The sequence below is a fragment of the Mustela nivalis genome, assembly GCF_964662115.1.
Source record: "Mustela nivalis genome assembly, chromosome: 8".
Classification (NCBI taxonomy): domain Eukaryota; kingdom Metazoa; phylum Chordata; class Mammalia; order Carnivora; family Mustelidae; genus Mustela; species Mustela nivalis.
This window is the reverse complement of record NC_139027.1, coordinates 116895977-116916820: the sequence shown is the minus strand read 5'-3', so window position 1 is coordinate 116916820 and position 20844 is coordinate 116895977. Positions and strand designations below refer to the sequence as shown.

Here is a 20844-nt window from a genome sequence, read left to right as displayed (position 1 = left end):
TTTATTTATTTGACAGAGAGACAGATCACAAGCAGGCAGGCAGTGAGAGAGGAGGAAGCAGACAGCCCAATGTGGAACTCAATCCCAGGACCCTGGGATCATGACCTGACCTGAAGGCAGAGGCTTTAACCCACTGAGCCACCCAGGCACCCTCCCTTCCTTTTCCTAATGTCTTCCATGCTATTCCTTATGTTCCACAAATAAGGGAAACCAAATGATAGTTGACTTTTCCTGACTTATTTCATTAAGCATAACCTCCTCCACTCCTGTCCACGTTGATACAAAAGTTGGGTATTCATCCTTTCTGACAGTTGAGTAATATTCCATTGTACCATTGTAAAGAACCATATCTTCTTTAAACATTCATCTGTTGAAGGACATCTCAGCTCATTCCACAGTTTGGCTATTGTGGACATTGCTGCTATGAACATTGGGGTGCATGTGGCCCTCCTTTTCACTACTTTTGTATTTTTGATCTAAATGCTCAGGAGAGCAATTGCTGGGCCATAGAGTAGCTCTATTTTCTAATTTTGAGGAACCTCCGCACTGTCTTCTACAGTGGCTGTACCAACTTGTATTCCCACCAACAGTTAAGAGGGTTTCCCTTTTTCCACAGCCACTCCAGCATTTGTTGTTTCTTGTCTCGTCAGTTTTTGCCATTCTAACTGGTGTAAGCTGGTATCTCAATACAGTTTTGATTTGAGCCTCCCTGATGGCTGATGATGATAAACATTTTTTCATATGTTTATTACCCATTTGTATGTCTTCTTTGGAGAGTATCTGTTCATGTCTTCTGCCCATTTTTTGATGTGATGATTTGTTCATTGAGAATTGAGTTTGAGAAGTTCTTTTTTTATTTATATTTTATTTCTTTTCAGTGTAACAGTATTCATTGTTTTTGCACTGCACCCAGTGCTCCATGCAATCCGTGCCCTCTCTAATACCCACCACCTGGTTCCCCCAACCTCCCACCCCCTGCCCCTTCAAAACCCTCAGATTGGTTTTCAGAGTCCATAGTCTCTCATGGAGAAATTCTTTATAGATCTTGGATACCAGCCCTTTATCTGTAGTGTGACTGCCAAATATCTTCTCCCATTTCATGGGTTGTCTCTTTCTTTTCTTTTTTTTTCTTTCTTTCTTTCTTTTTTTTTATGTTGTTGACTGTTCCTTTGCTGTGCAGAAACTTTTATCTTGGTGAAGTCCTAGAAGTTTATTTTTGCTTGTTTTCCCTTGCCTTTGGAGACGTGTCTTGAAAAAAGTTTCTGTGGCTGATGTTGAAGAGGTTACTGCCTATGCTCTCCTCTAGGATTTTGACGGATTCCTGTCTCACATTGAGGTTTCATCCATTAGATTTTAAGCTAAAGACCGTAGTTAGAGATACAGAAGGACACTATATCATTCTTAAAGGGTCTATCCAACAAAGGGATCTAGCAATTGTAAATATCTATGCTTCCAACATGGGAGCAATCAACTATAAAAGGCAACTCTTAACCAAAATAAAGAGACATATTGATAATAAAACATTAATAATAGGAGACCTCTACACTCCACTTTCAGCAATAAGCAGATCCATCTAAGCAGAAATTCAGCAAAGAAACAAGAGTTTTGAATGACACACTGAACTAGATGGACTTCATAGATAAATACAGAACATTCCACCCTAAAACAACAGAATACTCATGCTTCTCAAGTGCACATGGAACTTTCTCCAGGACAGACCAGATTCTGGGGCACAAATTAGGTCTCAACCAATACCAAGAGACTGAGATTATTCCCTGCAATTTCCCAGACCACAGTGCTTTGAAACTAGAATTCAATCACAAGAAAAAATTTGGAAGAAATTCTTTTTATGTTTCAGAGAGAATGGACAGGCCCAGCAGAAATGATGCTTCCTGCCTGCCTGGAGCCTCTTCTTTCTGTACTGGGCCCCTCCTCCCATCTTGAGGTCTTCATGGTGATTCTCCACTTGGGAGTCCCAGGCCAAGAAGGATCTGCAATTGAGGGCTGTGTCCCATATCCTGAGCTCTGGACACCTGGGGGTGGTTGGCTTGTGGCCTCATTCTGCATCAGCTTACACTAAGAGCTACTGAGCTGGAAAAAGAAATGGATTAATCAGGACCTAAGAAATTTGGGGATCAAATGAGTTTGGCTCCAGAAATGACTCCCTATTCTAATCTTTATTGATGGAATAGTAAACTTAGCCCAAATGCACAGTGCAGTGTGGACTTCAGAACTTGTATTTGCTTAGGGTATGTGGTTGGCTCAGTTGGTGAAGTTAGCAACTCTTGATCATGGGGTTGTGAGTTTGGGTCCCAAGTTTGGTGTAGAGATTACTTTAAAAAGAAATAAAATCTTTTTAAAAAAGAAGTTGTGTATGCTTGCTTCCAACAATAAGCATCATTCTTCCTCTTTCCAGAGAGGAAGTGGGTTTTATGTGCCAGACATCACTCTCCCAGGCATTCATCTGACGAAAATGAAGACCATAGCTTTACACAGTCTCTGTATAAATGTTTAGAGCAGCTTTTTTCATAATGGAAAAAAATTGGAATCATGCAAAATGCCCAGTGATAAGTGAATGGTTGAACGAATTGTGGTGCATTCCTATCAGGAAATACTATATAGCAATAAAAAGGAATAACTTATATACGTGTGCACAACTTGTGAAATTCCAAAGGTATTATGTGAAGTGAAAAAAATCACTTTCAAAATGTCCATACTGTGGGACTCCACTTCCACATCATTCTCAAAGTTATAGAGAATAGACTGGCATGGGCCAGAGGATTGGGTGGTGGGCTGGCTCTCACGAAGAGAGGCTAGCACAAGGATAAGCTCTGCGGTCATGGAATTGCTCTGTATCCTGAATATGGTGATGGTTTCCCAAAATAAACATGAGCAGATCAACACACACAAAAGCTGGGAATGTTACAAGGTTGAGACACTTGATGTAACAAGCACTGGGTGTCATATGTTACTGATGAATCACTAAATTCTACCCCTGAAACTAACACTACACTATATGTAAACTAACTTTAATTTAAATAAAATCTTGAAGGAAAAAAAGGATTGAGTATAAAACACAATGTCATTGCCATTATAATGGCATTATAAAAGCAATGTATAATGATAACTGACTATGACATTATCTAAAATTAAAATGTTAAGGGGGTGGGGTAGAAATATGTACATGTGGTGTGGTTTCCATAGTAACAGAGCATTGTATTTCCATCATCCAGAATGGGAAGTCAGTAAATAATGCCTATGGGTGAGAAGTCAAGAAGAGACAATACATGCTCGCTCTATGAGATTTGGGTATAGAATCTAGAGAAAAATTATCAATTAAAGGAGTGGAAAATAGTTGTCTCTGGGAGGTGGAAAATAGCAGGAGGTCGGGAGACTCCAGTTTTCATATGTAGAAAGTATAGAACTATTTGCCTGTTGAAGCGTGTGCATCTGTAACTTTAATGAAGGTAAAAACTAACCTAGGTGAGATTATTGATGTTGTAAGAATTACACAGAAGGGAATGTCCATGCATTAGTCTGAGTGGGATAAGTTTGATGGATAGAAGATCAATTTTCAAAACTCAATTACCTTCTTTACCCGAGTCACCCAGATGCCCCTCAATTACATTCTTATACAGCAGTCCCAAACACATAATAATAATATTTTAAGATTCCATACACTAGAAAGTATTAAAGATAGCTCTAAGTAGGGATGCATAAGACCATCATGAGACTAAAAAGCCCTGTAAACTGATAAACTGAAAGCCATCAAAGAAAACCTCAAACACCTCATGTCCGTGAGTGGCAAAACTCAGTATCAGAAAGATGTCAAATTTGCCCACATGGATATACAAAGTGAAAGCAATCAAATCATAATTGTAAGAGGGATTTTAATGAAAGTTGACAAAGTGATTCTAAAATGCATCTGGGCCAAGGAGAGCCATAGCCATTCTGAACAACAAGATGAGGTGGGAAATTTTGTCCAAAAGAGGGATTGAAACATATTATAAACTGGGACAGAGCAGTCTTTTTTTTTTTTAATACATTTTGCATCAGCAAAACTCTCATTGATGCTCATAGATGTTTTTTGGTGGAGCTCTGATGAAATCTTTTTTATGCACATAAAAAATGTGATTGTCCGTCTTCTTGCTGCTTTGTTGTTAGAGTTCTCTAAATATTCTCTCAAGCATTGCAAACTTCTTAGAAGACCAGATAGTAAATGCCTTATGGCTGCCAGCCTTCAGGTCCGGGCTGCAATCACCTCTCTGACATTTCAGCCTGAAAGAAGCCACCAATTCTAAAAGTGATTAGTACAAACAGGCAGTTGTCCCCAATCCAAGTCCTTCATTAGATTTCATGTGGCAATTATTTTCTTCCAGTCGGTAACCTTCCTTTTCTTTTTATTAACAGTATCTTTTGAAGAATAAAAGTTTTAAAGCTTCATGAAGTCAGATGGATCAATGTTTTCCTTTATAGACTGTTTTTCCCCTGTCTTATCTATGAAGTGTCTGCTAACCCAAGACCAGAAAGATTTAGTTTTGTTGGGTTTTTTTCCCCCCAATGGTTTCTTCTAGAAGCTTTATCTTTCCAGATTTTATATTTAGGTATGATCCATCTGATCATACTAATTTGTTCTTAGTATTTTTGTGTGTTGTTCAGTAATATTGATATTAGATAATATTATTTTAGGAAGGAGATTGTGCTGAGTGAAATAAGTCAAACAGAGAATGTCAATTATCATATGGTTTCACTTATTTGTGGAGCATAAGGAATAGCATGGAGGACATTAAGAGAAGGAAGGAAAAATGAAGGGGGCAGAGAATCAGAGGGAGAGAGGACTATAGACTCTGGGAAGCAAACTGAGGATGAGTGAGCCCAGTGATGAGTATTAAGGAGGGCACATTATCACATGGAGCACTGGGTGCAAACAACGAATCATGGAACACTATATCAGAAACTACTGATGTATTGTAAGGTGACTAACATAATACAATAAAAAAAGAAAATATTGAATTTAGTGTATAAAGAAATAGTTAAGAGTCTTCTTTTTTTAACATTGGAGTATCTAATTGTTACATGGCCATTTGTTAAAAAGATAATCCTTTCCACATTGAATTGTTTTGGAAACTTTGTCAAAAATCACTTGGCCAAATACGTATTATGTATGTGTCTTTTTCTTTTTCCATGCAAAGGCATATTTTAATTTTTAGAATATTTTTAAAGTTTTTATTATTAAAGTTGTCTTACAGTGCTAATTAGTTTTAAATGCACAGTAATTTGAAAGTTATATGCATTAGGCAATGTTCACCACAGTAAGTGTAATCAACCTCTGTCACCACACAACGTTATTCTATAACTGTTGACTATATTCCCCTGTACTGTACTCTCATCCCCATGACGTACAGAGTGAGGATGTTTTTTTAAATAATTTTTTTATTATATTATGTTAGTCACCATACAGTGTATCATTAGTTTTTGATGTAGTGTTCCATGATTCATTGTTTGCATATAACACCTAGTGCTCCATGCAATCCGTGCCCTCCTTAATACCTATCACCGGGCTCACCTATCCCCCCACCCACCTCTCCTCAGTTTGATTCCCAGAGTCCATAGTCTCTCATTGTTCGTCTCCCCCTCTGATTCTCCAGCCCCTTCATTTTCCCCTTCCTTCTCTTAATGCCCTCCATGCTGTTCTTTATGTTCCACAATTAAATGAAACCATGTGACAACTGTCTTTCTCTGTTTGACTTATTTCACTTAGCCTAAGCTCCTCTAGTTCCATCCATGTTGATGCAAAAGTTGGTTATTCATCCTTTCTGATAGCTGAGTAATATTCCATTGAATATATGGACTACATCTTCTTCACCCATTCATCTGCTGAATGGTATCTTGGCTCCTTCCACAGTTTGCCAAAGTTCCTTACAGGATCCTAGCTAATAGGATCCAGCAGTACATTAAAATGATTATCCATCACCACCAGGTGGGATTTATCCCTGGGAAGTAAGGGTGGTTCAACATTTGCAAACCAATCAATGTGACAGAACACAGAAGTAAGAGAAGAGAAAAGAACCACATAGTCCTCTCAATTGATGCAGAAAAAGCATTTGACAAAATACAGCATCTTTTCCTGATTAAAACCTTCAGAATATAGGGATAGAGGGAATATTCTTCAATTATATAAATATCATCTTTTTAAAGCCTATAGTGAATATCATTCTCAATGGGAAAAGCTGAGAGCCTTTCCCTTAAGATCAGGATCAGGACAAGATGCCCACTCTCACTACTATTGTTCAACATAGTACTGAAAGTCCAAACAACAGCAATCACTCCATGGTCAAATAATGTTCAACAAAGCAAGAAAAAATATCCAATGGAAAAAAGACAGTCTCTTTAATAAATGGTGCTGGGAAAATTGCACAGCCATATAAAGAAGAATGAAACTCAGCCATTCTCTTACAGCATCAACAAATATAAACTCTAAAAAGATGAAAGACCCAAGTGTGAGACAGGAATCCATCAAAATCATAGAGGAGAACATAGGCAGTCACCTCTCCAACATCAGCCAGAGCAACTTCTTTCAAGACACATCTCCAAAGGCAAGGGAAACAAGAGCAAAAATTAACTTTTAGGACTTCATCAAGATAAAAAGCTTCTGTGCAGCAAAGGAAATAGTCAACAAAAAAAGAGACAATGCATGGAATGGGAGAAGATATTTGTAAATGACACTATAAATAAAGGGCTGGTATCTAAGATCTGTAAGGAACTTCTCAAATTCAACCTCCAAAGAACAAATAATCAAGTCAAAAAATGGGCACAAAACATGAACAGACACTTCTCCAAAAAAGACATACAAATGGCTAACAGACACATGAAAAAAATGTTCATCATCATTAGCCATCAGGGAGATTCATATCAAAACCACATTGAGACACTGCCTTACATCAGTTAAAATGGCAAAAACCAACAAGACAAGAAACAACAAATGCTGGAGTGGTTGAGGAGAAAGGGGAACCCTCTTACACTGTTGGTGGGAATCCAAATTGGAGCAACCATTTGGAAAACAGTATGGAGCTTCCTCAAAAAAGTTGAAAATAGAGCTACCCTATGACCCAACAATAGTATTACTGGATATTTACTCCAAAGATACAGATAGAGTGAAAAGAAGGGCCATATGCCCCCAAATGTTCAAGGCAGGGAAGTTTTGACAGAGATAGAGAAGTAGTTCAATGGCAATAAGACCTCCAAAAAGAATCACACATTTATGGAATGGTCTGTTCTATGGCAAAGGCAGCTTTCTGATCAGTAAGTTCTGGACATTTTATCTCAATGGGAGAAAAAAAATAAGATCCGTACCATCTCTAACACACAAGCAAGAGCTCAGAAGAATAAAGCCAGCTCAAAGGTATAAACAGAAAGAGTAAAACTTCATAAAAATTAAAAGCTTTTTTTGTATTACAAAAGCTTCCAAAGGATACTAAAACGGTTGCTGCACAAACCACAGCAGAGGAGCTGGAGGGACACTCCCATGTGAGCCCATGGACACAGAGACAGAAATGCTTGTTGCAAAGCTGTATTACCCAAACAGCAGACAGAGCTTTCATACCTCCTGAGAAGAATTTCTAAGTTGTAGCATATTCTTACAAAAGTGAGCTACAGGGTCATGGAAAATTGACAGAATGGAGCTATGTACAACAACATGAAAAATCCCACAAATCGTGTTGAGCATAAAAGAATGAAAGTTCCAGAATACTGTGTACATATAATAGCATTTACATAAAATCTGAAACATGCAAAGTAACATTGCATATTGCTTAAGGACTTATAGTATGTTATAAAGTTATAAAATCTAATTTGAGAATAATAAGCACCAAATTCAGGATGGTGTTTTTAAAGAAACAGAGGATCCTAACAACAAAATGTTAATATTTTGCAAAATTTGAGCACATACTATGTGGCAGGCCCTCTCAAGATGAGATTGATGGTGCAAATCAGAAAAATTACCCCTACCCACTACAGCCCAGCCCCTCTGTCTGAGTTCTGAATTCTCCCCCACACACAATCATCTTTGCCACTAGTTAAAGCCTTCCACTCCTTCATCAACTCCATTAGTAAAGTTTAGCATTACTTTTCTTATTTATTCCAAAAATAACTCCTATGAAATTTGACATATGAAACAGTATATGGGGGCACTCTCTGGAGTTTGGAGCTGAAAGCTTTGACCTTCATCCTACCTTCACACCTTGGACCCCTGCCCAGGATTCCAAGGGACTTTACTGAAAAACCTTCAAACCCCAGGCCACTACAGGATGTATGACAGCTGGAAGCTTCTGAGATCTTGCTCAGACATTTAGAGAAAACAGCAGTGTTCTCAACCTTTTCTTGAGGCTGTGTGAAATAATGGACTCACCTTGGACCACTGTGGCCAGCCCATGACCATGTCATGACCTCACTCTCTATGTACTGAGGTCTACCTCCAACTCACCTGTTACAGGTTCCGCCGCCTGCAGATGTATGTGACTATGAAACTCATCACCAGCAACACCTTGAAGCCCAGAAGGAAAGCCACAAAGATAAGGACAGGCATCTGTGGACCTAAGTACCAATGGGCAGAAGGAGACAGCAAATGGTGCTCTGTGAGTTTAAGGACCTCACTCCACTTACTAGACAAAGGTGACCCAGTAGCTTTGAGCTGTAGAGGTGAGCTTACCTAAGCTTTCCATGGGCTTGTATGTACCGTGGGCTGCTCTGGACAGTATGAGGTTGGCCTGGATGGGAGGTTGTGCCTCATGCTGCACCTTACAGGTGAGGACCCGCTCAGACTCCTGCCCTGACACATTCACTAAATGCAAGCTTTCCAAGGTGTAGGTCCCATCGCTATTCTGCTTGGATGTAAGTTGCTCGGCTCCCTCGAAGGTATGACAGTTCTCTGTCCAGGTGAGATGCACACTCTGTGGATAGAATTTCTGCACGTGGCAGGTAATAGCCACCAAGTCCACGGAGAAAGAAGCCTGGGAAGCTGTCACTGTGGGGGGAACTGACACAGTCCGGAGAATGCAGACAATTACTATAGGAAGTCCACAGTGGGAGCCCAGGAGCTCATTGAAGATGGGTCACTTGCCCAGGGCCTGCCCCAGAGGAGGACTCGGGACCCGGTAACAGGTGCATGCATGAGTAAATGCAGGACTGAGAGTGCATTGAGTGAATGCGTGTTTGATGCATGGATCCATGCACAGGAATGCATGGATGAAAGAATGATAGGATTGAGGAAAGTCATCCAAATCATCTCTCTCTCTCTCTGCTTTTTTTTTCCACTTTCACCACAAAAGATGCAAAGATAAACATTAAATTCTATTTAAGAATCTACAAGTCAGCTGCCTCATTCTATGGCTTGATAATAATAAGATCTGAAGATGTACAGATTCTATATGGTTATGAGTCCAAGCCACTGAGATTTTTAAACAGGAAGGAACTAGGGCGTGGAGAAGTTCAGAAACTTGCCCAGGGTCACAGGGGGGCAAAGCTGGGATTATAACAGATATGGCATATTTTACCATCATGTTCTCAACTTTAAGACCATATGTGTTTGTGATCCTGGCTTCTGAAATTATGATCTAAAAACTTCTGTAAACTGATTTCCAGCTGTGCAGTAGAGTGTATTCATAATGAGGAAAATATGGAAAGTATTAGATACTATAAAATGTTATGTATTTCAGTAGAATTCATATGAACACACAGCATGGTACTGTCTAACCTTAAACCAAGGGCAGGAAGGTCCAGATTGAGGTCTTACACTAACATCACAGTCAAACGCAAGAGCTTGTTGAGTCACTTTCCCTCTGTCTCCAAAATTCTTAAGTCATGCAATTGTCCAAGGCCAAATCATGTGTCGCTGGCCTAGTTAAGACATTTCCTTCATTGGTCTTGGGGAGAGAAACTCCTTCTGTTGAGTCATAGAAGAAACAAAGGGCATCTGATCAACCCACCCAGCCTCATAAAATTCTGTCAGTGCTGCTTAAAGGATGGGTAGACATGGCAGGCCAACACCAGAAGGTCTTTATCTGTACTCACCATTTCCCCTTCAGCACATAAGCAGGGATTGCTCCCAAGCAAAGGGTAGGGGGACCCTGAGGAGGGAATATTCAGACCTCGGAACTGGGGTGATGTCCAGGAAGGATAAGCCAGGATAAGGTATCCCCAGGCCAGGGTTATGGACCATGAAAGATGCTCAAAGGAGGGAGAGGTTCAGATGTCCCTTCTAGCTGCCAGGGAGTTCTCCTGGCTGTGTGGTGTCCAGGCAGTGCTGGGAGGACAGAGACCCCGGCACAGCGAGTGATCACTGCTCCCACGCACGCAATGGCAGCACATATGATGCCTTGTTGAATCCTCACAAAACCAAATGAGCTAAACACAGAAGGCTACTTGGTATCAGAAAACAACAGGGGCGCCTGAGTGGCTCAGTGGTTAAGCCTCTGCCTTCGGCTCAGGTCATGATCCCAGGGTCCTGGGATTGAGCCCCGCATCGGGCCCTCTGCTTAGTGGTGAGCCTGCTTCCTCCTCTCTCTCTGCCTGCCTCTCTGCCTACTTGTGACCTCTGTCTGTTAAATAAATAAAATCTTAAAAAAAAAAAAAAAAGAAAGAAAACAACAAAAAGCCACTTAGAAGAAACACATACAAAACAGGCCCCAATTTCATAGACACTGTCAAGGAAGAATGGGTTGCAGTTTCATCCTGAAAAACATTTCAGTGATAAAACTAATTTTTTAAATTTATATTTTAATTAAATGTAATAAATAACCACAACTATGCACCAACTCTTAGAAGGAATGAGTGTTGGGAGTATAAGAAGGTAGATATAGTTTTTCCCAAAACCTTACACGACAGTACCAACAAATCCATATGGTACCTACAGATTCCACATTCACAGCACCATTATTAAAAGGTATTGGAAACCTGGTGATTCACAGACCTGTACCCCTGGGGATAAAAATATATGTTTATAAAAAATAAAAAATTATAATAAAAAAAGGTATTGGAAAAATTATTTGAAAGCTTTTGAATATTCTATCAATTTTCACCAGGACCAGAGGACACCTGTCCTCCAATGATGTTAACGGAATCATGAGCATCGTGAATCTTTTTCTACCTTGAAGCACTCAGAGGCTTCGCCTGTGATCCCAGCAGTTCCCCTGCATCACCGGCATCAACTTCTTGCAACACAACTTTGGCAAGATCTCTGATTTCACTTTGCAATGGATGCAGATTCTTCCTCACAGTGTGGTGTCTCACTGGCCACACTTCAATCAAGGCAATGCTGTTCAAGAGCAGAGGGTTTCTGAGCTCTACTTCCCCTCCCCCACACTACTCCGTCTCAGAGCAGCTGAGCTGGGATGTGCCTCTCCCTCCTGCAACTCCCGCAACACTTCCCAGATCTGCTGCCTTGGGATTTCTCCCTAACCACCAAATGCCACCCAGACCGTGTGGGCACATTCCCAGCTCCCTTCCCCACCCAGGGGTAGTTACCTAGTTCTGAGGACGAGCATTCTGAGGAGAAGTCTACCTAGTTCCTGAGGGTGTCCCAGCGGTGCCGAGCCTCAGCTGCCCACCAGGGCACCCGTTCAATAACTCACACTTTCTTAGGTGTCCTGCTTTCCCTGTCCAACATTCCCCATCCCTTATCCCAAGCTCCGTGCCTCTGTGGATCATTTCCCAAACACATGCACCCAGTTCTGGTTTGAAGTTCTGCTTTCAGGGGAGCCCAGACAGAGACACCCACAGGGGCATTTCCGTGATGGAAAACCCAGCAGAGACGCAGGGATATTAAGCAGGGAGGGGTTGGAGTGGGGTTAATTTTATAAGTAATTAATTCATTTGTCCATATTTGTATTTTCTATGATTTTTGCTTTTCTATATGCTTGTCCCAACTCTGGGAAATTATATAATAAATGCTCAGATAAGGGGGACCCCCTAAATGATCATTTTCCTACTTTATACTCAAAGACACCGAAGCAGGTGATCCCACGATGGTAAAAAGCAGTTAGAAGCCTGAATTCATGCAAAAGCTCTCACTCACCAGCTTTACAACCTGGGGCAGAGTGCCTCTTCGAATCTCAGTTTCCTTGTGTAAATCACCAGTGGGACAAACAGTATAGGTCAGTGGCACACATTAAATGAATCAGCTCACACACGTGTGCTTTACTGGCTATGTGCTAAGCTCATTTGAGGTGTTAATATCAGTATTTTTATTCATGTGACATAATGCCTTTATTGCCATGATAATAGAAAAAAATATTGAGGAAACTATTTTATAGGCTTTAAGGTCCTATACATATTTAAGGAATTAATTTTCCTGCTATGCAACCTTGGACTACTCACTTGCCTTCTCTGGGCTTTAGAGTTGTCATAAACAATGGGATGATTGCTATAATTCCTTCTGGTCATGATACATATGACCTCACTGAATTTACAGACCTGTCAAGCATTCAAGCAGGCCAGGGAAATCAAGCACAACAAAAATATCAGATGATTAAAAAAAAAAAAAGACTTTGACATGTTCTTCATATAAAACAATAATAAAAAAGCAAAATTCCCAGAAGATACTGTTCCCCATTTTACAGGTGAGGAAACTGAGTCCAGAGAGGGGATGTGGATAGGACAAACAAGAATGAGTAGCTACAGAGCAACTGCCACCCAATTGGTTAGCATGAGCAAGGCCTGTGTTATGTAAATGGCAGTTCTTAGTTTGCTGAATTCTTGCCACAACCAAGTGAGAGCTGTACCATTTTCAGAGGAGGCAACTGAGGCAGAGACACGCACGGCCCAGCTCTGGGCTGACCCACCTGAACAGGGAAAATGTCCTTACCAAGGAGGTACTGGTCCAGGCTGATGTTTTTGTGGAGCACCAGCATGGACTTGTGACTGACGTGGCACTGGACCACGGAGAGCACGTCGTCAGCCAGCAGAGGGACGAGCACTCTGCTGGTCACGTTGTACGTGTCGTCTCCGCTGGCGTGAACGTGGGTCTGCTGCTTGGGGAGCTCGCGGTTCTTCTTCAGCCAGGTCACAGTCACGTGACGTGAGGGGAAGCCAGAGGACATGTAGGTCAGCTGGATGCTTGTGCCCGGCTCTGATCGCTGGAGGGGGCCTTGCAAGGAGGAAGGGTGGATGCTCCGACCTGCAGGGAGAGAGCCCTCCCGTGAGAGGCAGGGAGGTGCCCAGATGCCGGCGGCTCCCTGAGCAGCCCCATGGCTTCCTCCCCCATAAGGTATAAAGGTTATTTCTGATGGAAGTTGGATTCTGAAGCCGACATCAGCGGCCAGGCAATGACAGCATGGTCATTGCCGACTCCCGGCAAACACCCACATTGCCAGACTCTGCTGTCCAGCTCTGACTCACCAGGTTATCACTGCAACCGTAGGAGGTGGGGATGCTTACTAGCTCCATTTCACAGATGAAGACCCCGAGGCCCAGATCAGGCTAGGTAGTCAGTCAGTGGCAGAGCTGCAGTTCTTAGTTGGACAGTCTGGCCCCAAGGTCTATGTCTGCAGTCTTGGCTCAGGTCTGTCCTCCATACCCAGAAAGGGAACATCTCCCCCACACTCTAGCCCAGGTCTTATAGAAAAGCAGATGGCCCAGAGACGAGGTTAGGAGCACTGGCTTTGGGGTCACCCTCAACTGGAGTTTGCATTCCCGGCCCCTTCCCTGGCTGAGCCCGAGCAACCTAGCTCTCGATGACCCAGCTTCCCCATCTGCAAACTGCAGATGATTCTTAATTCTGAGTTAATAAAGTAAAGGAACTAGAGTAGAATATAGTGATCCCATAATGACCCCTCTTTAAATGATCTACCATCATCCTATATTCACAATAACCATCTGAGAAATTGTTGTTAATTGTATTTCTGATGTTAGGGAAAGAAACGGCTCAGAGAGGGTTGGTAATGTTCCCACGGGCCTCACAGCAAACAGAACCCATGTTCTAAACCAAGGGTTATGACTTCAGGTTAAGGGCTCTTTCTGTTACATCACGGCTGCCTCTACTTTTCTATAGTTGGTCCCATAATGATCAGTGAACTTGAGTTCATTTCTTCCTGCAGCCCAGCTTTGGACTGTGTACCCTGGGGACTGCAAACAGTCATGGCCCAGTGCCCTTTGTGTGCCCCCTTGTTCGGTTCCCAAGCAGGGGTCAAGGAATGTGCCATGAGGCAGGTGCCACAGCTGTTAAGACAGAGATGCAAAACTGATCCCAGGACTGGCAGCGCCTTGCCTGAGGGCACAGACGGTTGGTGGCAGCCCTGTGATGGGACACCCACCAACTTAGCTCCAGAGTCTGGCCACCTACACACACAAGATACAGAGTCTGCTTCAGAGGAGTGAGGATCCCATCTCGGAGGAGATGGGAAAGCGACAGAGCCCAGCAACAGGAGGCCCCAGGGGCCCAAGTAACACAGCAGGGCCATTCAGGGAGAAGGCAATCCCAGAAATAGAGGGTGTAAGACTGAGATTCCAGAGGAGACATGAGAACACCCCGAGGTCTGTATTCTCCAGAAGAAGGGGGGACAAATATACAAAAGAGCACATTGAATTTCTGGACAGACTTCCAGCTTTCTGACCCCAGCTCAGACCTCTGGCCCTGGGCCCTCCGCGGCGTGTCAGCCGAGCCATGCGAGCACGCCTAGGACACGGTAAGTGCCCTGCAGGTGCCAGCCCAAGGCCAAAGGAGGCCCTAGGTAAGGATGCTGAAGAAGCGGTCTGTGGGCTAGACTGGGGAGGTCTAGCTACGCAGGTCCGCTCACCCAATACAGGAGAGGCCCCGAGCGCCCGAAAAGGAAGGAAAATGAGACAACGAAGAAAGAGCTCGCAGTGAGTCAGCAAAGAAGAGTCAGAAAGATTAAAGACACCGTTTCAGAAGAGAAAAGACTAATTTGAAGTTTTCCACCCCGATCCCTGTAACCCACTGGGTAAACGGTTCTCTTATTTCTGCTGGACAACAAACAAAAAGGAACCCGAGAAACTGAATGGCCAGTGGGATCAATCCCCCACGATTTCTTAGAGCAGGCAGATCAGGGCCCGATCTGTGGGGGGAGAGATGGGATGCAGCGTGGAAGCCCCTGCCAGGGAGACGTGCTGTTTCGCCAGCCGCGCCTCCACCCATCCTTCGCGGGGAGCAGCGTGGGCGCCGGCACCCGCACGCAGACGCAGCGGCTCACACCTGCTGGAGCGAGCGGTCCTTCCCCACTTCGTGCGGCCCCGAGAGCGGTCAGTCCGCGCTGGGCTCACCCAGGCCTGGCCAATCACAATACTCTCTTCTCTTCCCACTCAACATCCCTCCCCACGCCTCGCCGGCCCTCCCAAGGGGGTGCAGGCTGGACCCAGAAAAGCCGCGCGCGCTCCTGGGTCTGAAGCGCTAGCAGGCAGCTCCCCCTAGTGGACGAAGTCATGTGCGGCCGAAAAGGAGGAGAGATGGGAAAAGGAGAGGAGGATTAGGATGGGGAGGAGGGAGGGTAGAAAGAGGAATACGAGGAGGGGGTTGGAGGAGAGAAAGAGAGACAGAGAATACTGAATAGTAGAGAGGAGAATCTTGCTCCAGCACCCACTCCGTTTCCCACCTAAGAGAGTCAAGAATTCTGGCCTCTCTTTAAAACTTACTCCCAGAGGGGTGCCTGGGTGGCTCAGTTCGTGAAGTGTCTGCCTTGGGCCCAGGGCAGGATCCCAAGGTCCTGGGATCGAGTCCCGCATTGGGCTCCCTGTCAGTGGGGATTCCGCTTCTCCCTCTTTCTCTGCCTCTTCCCTGGCTCGTGTGTCCTCTCGCTCTTGCTCACTCTCTCAAATAATTAAAAATCTTTTAAAATAAAATGAAACAGACTCCCAGAAACTTCCAGCGGAACCAGTCGTGATTAAAAGCCTCCCTGGAAGAGACTTTGGTACCCAGCCGCTGGTAATCTCTGCCATTTCCTGCAGGCAGAGAACTTTCTACCTGAGGAACACAGGGAATTGGGAAAGGGAAGTCCTGCTCCTTCTTCTTAGTGAGGGTGTGGGGGAGGGAGGGAATTTAGGGGTGAATGGCTCAGAGTTTTATCACCAGCCCCGGGTATCCTTCCTTCCTTCACTTTCATCCAGGGCTGCCCTGAGTCTCTGACCTACTGCTGCCTACACCCTACAGGCTAATGGTTGGTGTCTTTATGCCCTCCAAGCCAGGCTGCCCAGAAGGCCCCAGCAAGAGACCACACCCACCTTTCCCTGACCTTGGCCCCTGGGCCTGCAGGGTGATGTTGGCCTGGACTGGGGGCTGCTCATCCTGGACCACCCAGCAGGCAAACTCGCTCCCCTCCAGCGTGGCCTCTGCCTGCCAGATGTGCTCCAAAGAATAGGTCCCATCTGGGTTTCTTGTGACCTGCGGCGACTCCACCGTCTGCACCTTGTGTCTGTTCTCCATCCAGGTGAGACGCAGGTGGGAGGGGTAGAAGTGGCCCGCGTGGCAGGTGAGATTCACTCTCTGATGCACATGGATGTGTATCCCCGAGGTCTTGGTGGTGATCTTCAGGGTGGGGACAACTAGAATAACGAGAAGCATCTGTTGAAGTTACTCCTGCCTGCCCAGCCTGTTCCTACTCCCAGGGTCCTGCCACGAGACCTCTCACATTCTCGTTGGTTATGGTTTTTTGTTTGTTTGTTTTTGTTTTTTAGAAATAATGTTTTCTTGTATCCTCAATGTAAGGCGAATAAAGTGAAATGTTAATGTTCTTTAAATATGGTAGGGGTCACTAGGGGTCTGGTATATTAGTCTTTGCATGTTTGAAATATTTCATCTCATGAAATATAATGTTAAGAACGACTAAAATAGGGTGCTCACACAGACGGGGATTTCATTTTATTGCTGTATCCACAGCCCCTAGAACAGTGCCTGGCACGCAGTAGCTATTCATTACTGGCTGAATGAATAAGACATTTTTCTAATTTAAAAATAATAACAATGATATTAATAGAGCAAAGATGTTTGGAAAATGGAAGATTGCAGCCAGGTCATAAGATAATAGAAGATTATAAGGATGATAAGTGGAAGGTTGGGACCAAACATTTGTAAACAACTTACTGGGGGCCAGGTACTGTTCTGAGTGCTTAAAACATTCAATACTCACCTGAAACCTACAAGGTGGTTTTATTTCTATTTGCATTGTAAGAGGGGATCTGAGGCACAGAGAGGTTAAGTAACTCACCCAAGGTCACCCATGTAGAGTGGTATGGCCAGGATTCAGTCCCCATGTTCAGCCTGTAAAACCTATGCCTTTCCTGGCCACACTGTGTGGTCAGCTATGGCAATGAGGAATTCTGGGCTCCCTGTTGTGAGCTGGGGTTCTGGGCAGAAGACTCTAGAAGCCAGTGTTGTTGGGAAAATAACATCCCCCCAACACACACACACATATACACACACCTACTGCCCACCCACCTTGGAGTACTTGGGACAGGTTCATGGTCTTCCGCAGGGGCTCCTCAAGCTCTCTGTGGGTGACCTCACAGGTGATCCCCAGTAAGATATCTTGGCGAGCCAGTGTCACCCACACCTTGCTGGTGACAGAATAGTTGCCTTTGTCGTTAGTCACTATGTGCTGAGCTGAGGCTGGGTGCTCATCTCTGCCCTTCATCCAGGTGACATTGAAGTCCCAGGAGCTGAAGGGGCCAGCAGTACAGTTGAAAGGCACCGGATTTCCAGGGGTTGTCCTCTGAGATGGGCCCGTCAGAGAAATGAAGGGCTTTCCAGCTGTGAAAGAGAGCTTGTGACCCCACAGGACAGGACACGTCGCACACTCAACAGCCTGTAAGGGCTGCCTGTGGCACATCAGGTCTTGTGGGCTGACTGTGCTCTGTGTCTGGTTCCAAGTTTGGGAACGTAAAACAGATGATAAGTAAACAAGCAAATTTATCATTAAAACTGGGGCTCAACTTCAGGGACACTAGAAGTGCAGAGGTAAAGAAAAAAAAATGTCAGAAGGCTTAGTCTAGAAGAGAATGGAGAAGGTTTCCTGGAGGAGATGACATTTTGAGCTGAATCTGAGGGACAGAGAGGAGCCAGCCATGAGAAGGGGCAAGGGAAGAACATTCTAGAAAGTGGGATAAGCAGGTGAGGATACATTGGGAGTAAGGGCTTGGTGGGCTTGAGAGGCTGAGAAACTTATAGGACTCCAGCCTCATGGACAAAGAGGTCCATTGGGAAGAGCCTGTGGCACAGGGTGATGACCCTGACTCTGTTCTGAGCGTGATGGGAGGCCACTGGAGACTGTGAACACAAGGGCAGGTGACCTCGTGGACGTGGTTTAGAAGGAAATTGGTTCCCGTGTGGGGGATGGGAAGGAGGGTGACGGGACAGGAGCTGGGACACCAGCGAGGAGGCGGTGTAGGCTTGCCTGGCCCAGGAGAGAGAGACCCATGTGGCAGATATGCCTTGCAGCACTTGGTGACAGGCTGAAGAGATGTGGGGGATACAGTGGGTCATAAGGAAATGTCTCCCAGGCTTTTCTCTTGGACATCTACGTGGATGGTCCTGTTTGGAGGGAGAAGTGTGGTAAAGACTCAAGATTTCCCTCTTGAACATCAGTGTGAAGTCAAGAGCTACTGTGGATAGGGATGTTTGGGCCTCCTAATCAGATCTTCTGATTGGGTGTCCATCTACCCTCTGCTTGCTCACCTCTGGGGATGGGGAGTTCTCTCCCCCTGAGGCAATTTTGCCCACCCTCTTCTAGCCTAGCCTCTGTGTCCTAGAGTCTTCCCAAGACAACTGCAGGGCTAGATACCCCTCCCTTCAAATTATTCTGAACACCCAAGAAACTGATTAGAAGTTTTAGAGAACGAAGCTGCATGTCTACAAAGCAGAGAAGTGACCCGTGGAAGATGGAATTCACCGCACAAGAGATGGAGACAGAGAAGTTTAGTGACTTGTACAAGGTCACCCAGCCTGTCGGGGGCTCAGGAAGGATGTGAAGCGGGTCTGTCCACCTGAGAGTCCTGTACTTTTCCCACGTTGCCCAAGGTGCCAACATTCGAGGTCCTCTCCCTCTGTCTCTCTGGCCCTCACACCCTCTCGGACCTAGAGCAGCCAGCCACTCAGACCAGAGCTGACATCAGGGAGACTGGGTGAAAGGTGGGCCCCTTCCCACACCCTGTCCTTCCCCAGTCTCTCACCCTCGAGTCCTCCTGACCCCCATCACCTCCGTTTCCACACAAGGTCTGCAGTGAGAAAGGGACACAAACTAGCACCCTGGCAGGTGGGCAGAGGGCTCAGCGAGGTACTCGGGGACCCAGACCTCTGCAACACAAGGAAGCTGGGTTTAGTAACCCCCAAGGGCCTCTGTACTAGCTCTGGGCAGCAACCAGGACTTACCTGTGAGTCCCAGCAGAAGGGTGAGGAGGGAGCCCAGGGTCTGGCCACGTGTAGCAGCCATGGTGAGGAGGCTCAGTGTCTCTGATCCACACTCGGTACCCACCCTGGAGGAGGCTCCGCTGGAACCCAGGAGCCACGGCTAGGTTTCCCAGGAGCCCATGCGTTTCCTGGACACATGCCCACTTGGGGCCCGGAGCAGTGGTTTGAGCCACAGGGAGAGAAGTGGTCCCTGTGGCCCAGGCTTCTTTCCAAACCCCAAACCCTCAGGCCTGGGGTCTGTGGCTGGGGAGGTGTCTGCTGCCTGTAGCCTGGATGCTGACTATCCCTTAGGCCCCAGAACAGGGGAGTCGGAAATGGCTGGGCTCCACCTGAGCTTGGAGCCACAGAGCTCCTGCGATGGGCTGAGTCTCCTCCGTGCTGAACAAATGTGAGAGACAGCCTGCTCTGACCCAGGCCATGGTGGCTCCAGGGCCTGCAGAGCAGGCTAAATGCCACCCAAGAAGGGCTAGTGAAGCAAGCTGGGACATACATGAGCAGATAAAACCAAGATAAAACCAAGGATTGCTGTCTTTGGTTCATTGCTGTGACCCGCACCTCACACTGTGCTGAGCACATAGTAGGTCCTCAATAATAATGAGTGGGACCAGGTAGGTGTTCAGGGCTAAGAAAAAGCAACCAAGTCTGTCTGGGCCCCCAGCCATCCCTCCTCCCCCATGTTCTCTGTTCACCCACCCAGCTGAGGACCAACCTGTTAGCCTGAGGGGGACTGCTTTGGAATCTCTTCTCTTGTCACCTCAGCCAAGCAGGCCCCCATAAATACCTCTTAGGGATAGGGGTGCCTGTGGGAAGAGGAAGTCAGCTCTTCTTCTCCAGGTTTCTCATGAGGCAGACAGTGGACTTGCCGTACTAGCAAGAGAAAAAGGAACTGAAGAGAGAGAAGGTGGTGGAGGTGTGGTCTGGACTTCCCCCGCATGGTATGGCTGGGCGTCAGGTCCTCAGAGAGCCCCTAGGAAGGAGGATGGGTAAGCTTAGAGCAACCTGTCAGCAGCCCCCTCAAGAAGGCTCCAGAAGCGAGAGGTTGCGGCACGGATTCTGGGGGCAGAGCCACAGAGCTGAATCAGATCATGCGCAGGAGAGTTATGCCTTGGGCACCCCTGCACTACACACATGCATGCCCCTAGGCATGCCCCCAGGCACGCCCACACACAGGTGCGCACCTACAGGGCCCTTGGAAGGACTCACCTGGGACCCGACTCAGGGACAGGAGGAGAAACCACTCCCAGATGCCGATCCCACAGCAGAGACACGGGGGGCAGCGCTGGCCAAGGTGAGGGGAGGAGCAATGTTGGCCTGACGTTGGATGTGATGGTGGCATCTGGAAACAGCTCTGGTGGGTCTGGGCTTTATACAGGGCCTGACACAGAAGAGCTTTTTCATAAAAGTTTGATAAAGTGATTCATCCGTGGTCATCCATT

The 20844-nt window shown here is 45.6% G+C and overlaps 1 gene segment (V, D, J or C); it reads right to left on the bottom strand.

The window, feature by feature from the left end:
- Window positions 1-1940: 1940 nt before the first annotated feature.
- LOC309870650 (Ig gamma chain C region-like) lies at window positions 1941-19430 on the bottom strand. The segment is given in 7 exons: window positions 19370-19430; window positions 17441-17752; window positions 16228-16548; window positions 12860-13171; window positions 8708-9034; window positions 8483-8592; window positions 1941-2091 (listed from the first exon to the last, which is right to left on the bottom strand).
- Window positions 19431-20844: the final 1414 nt, after the last annotated feature.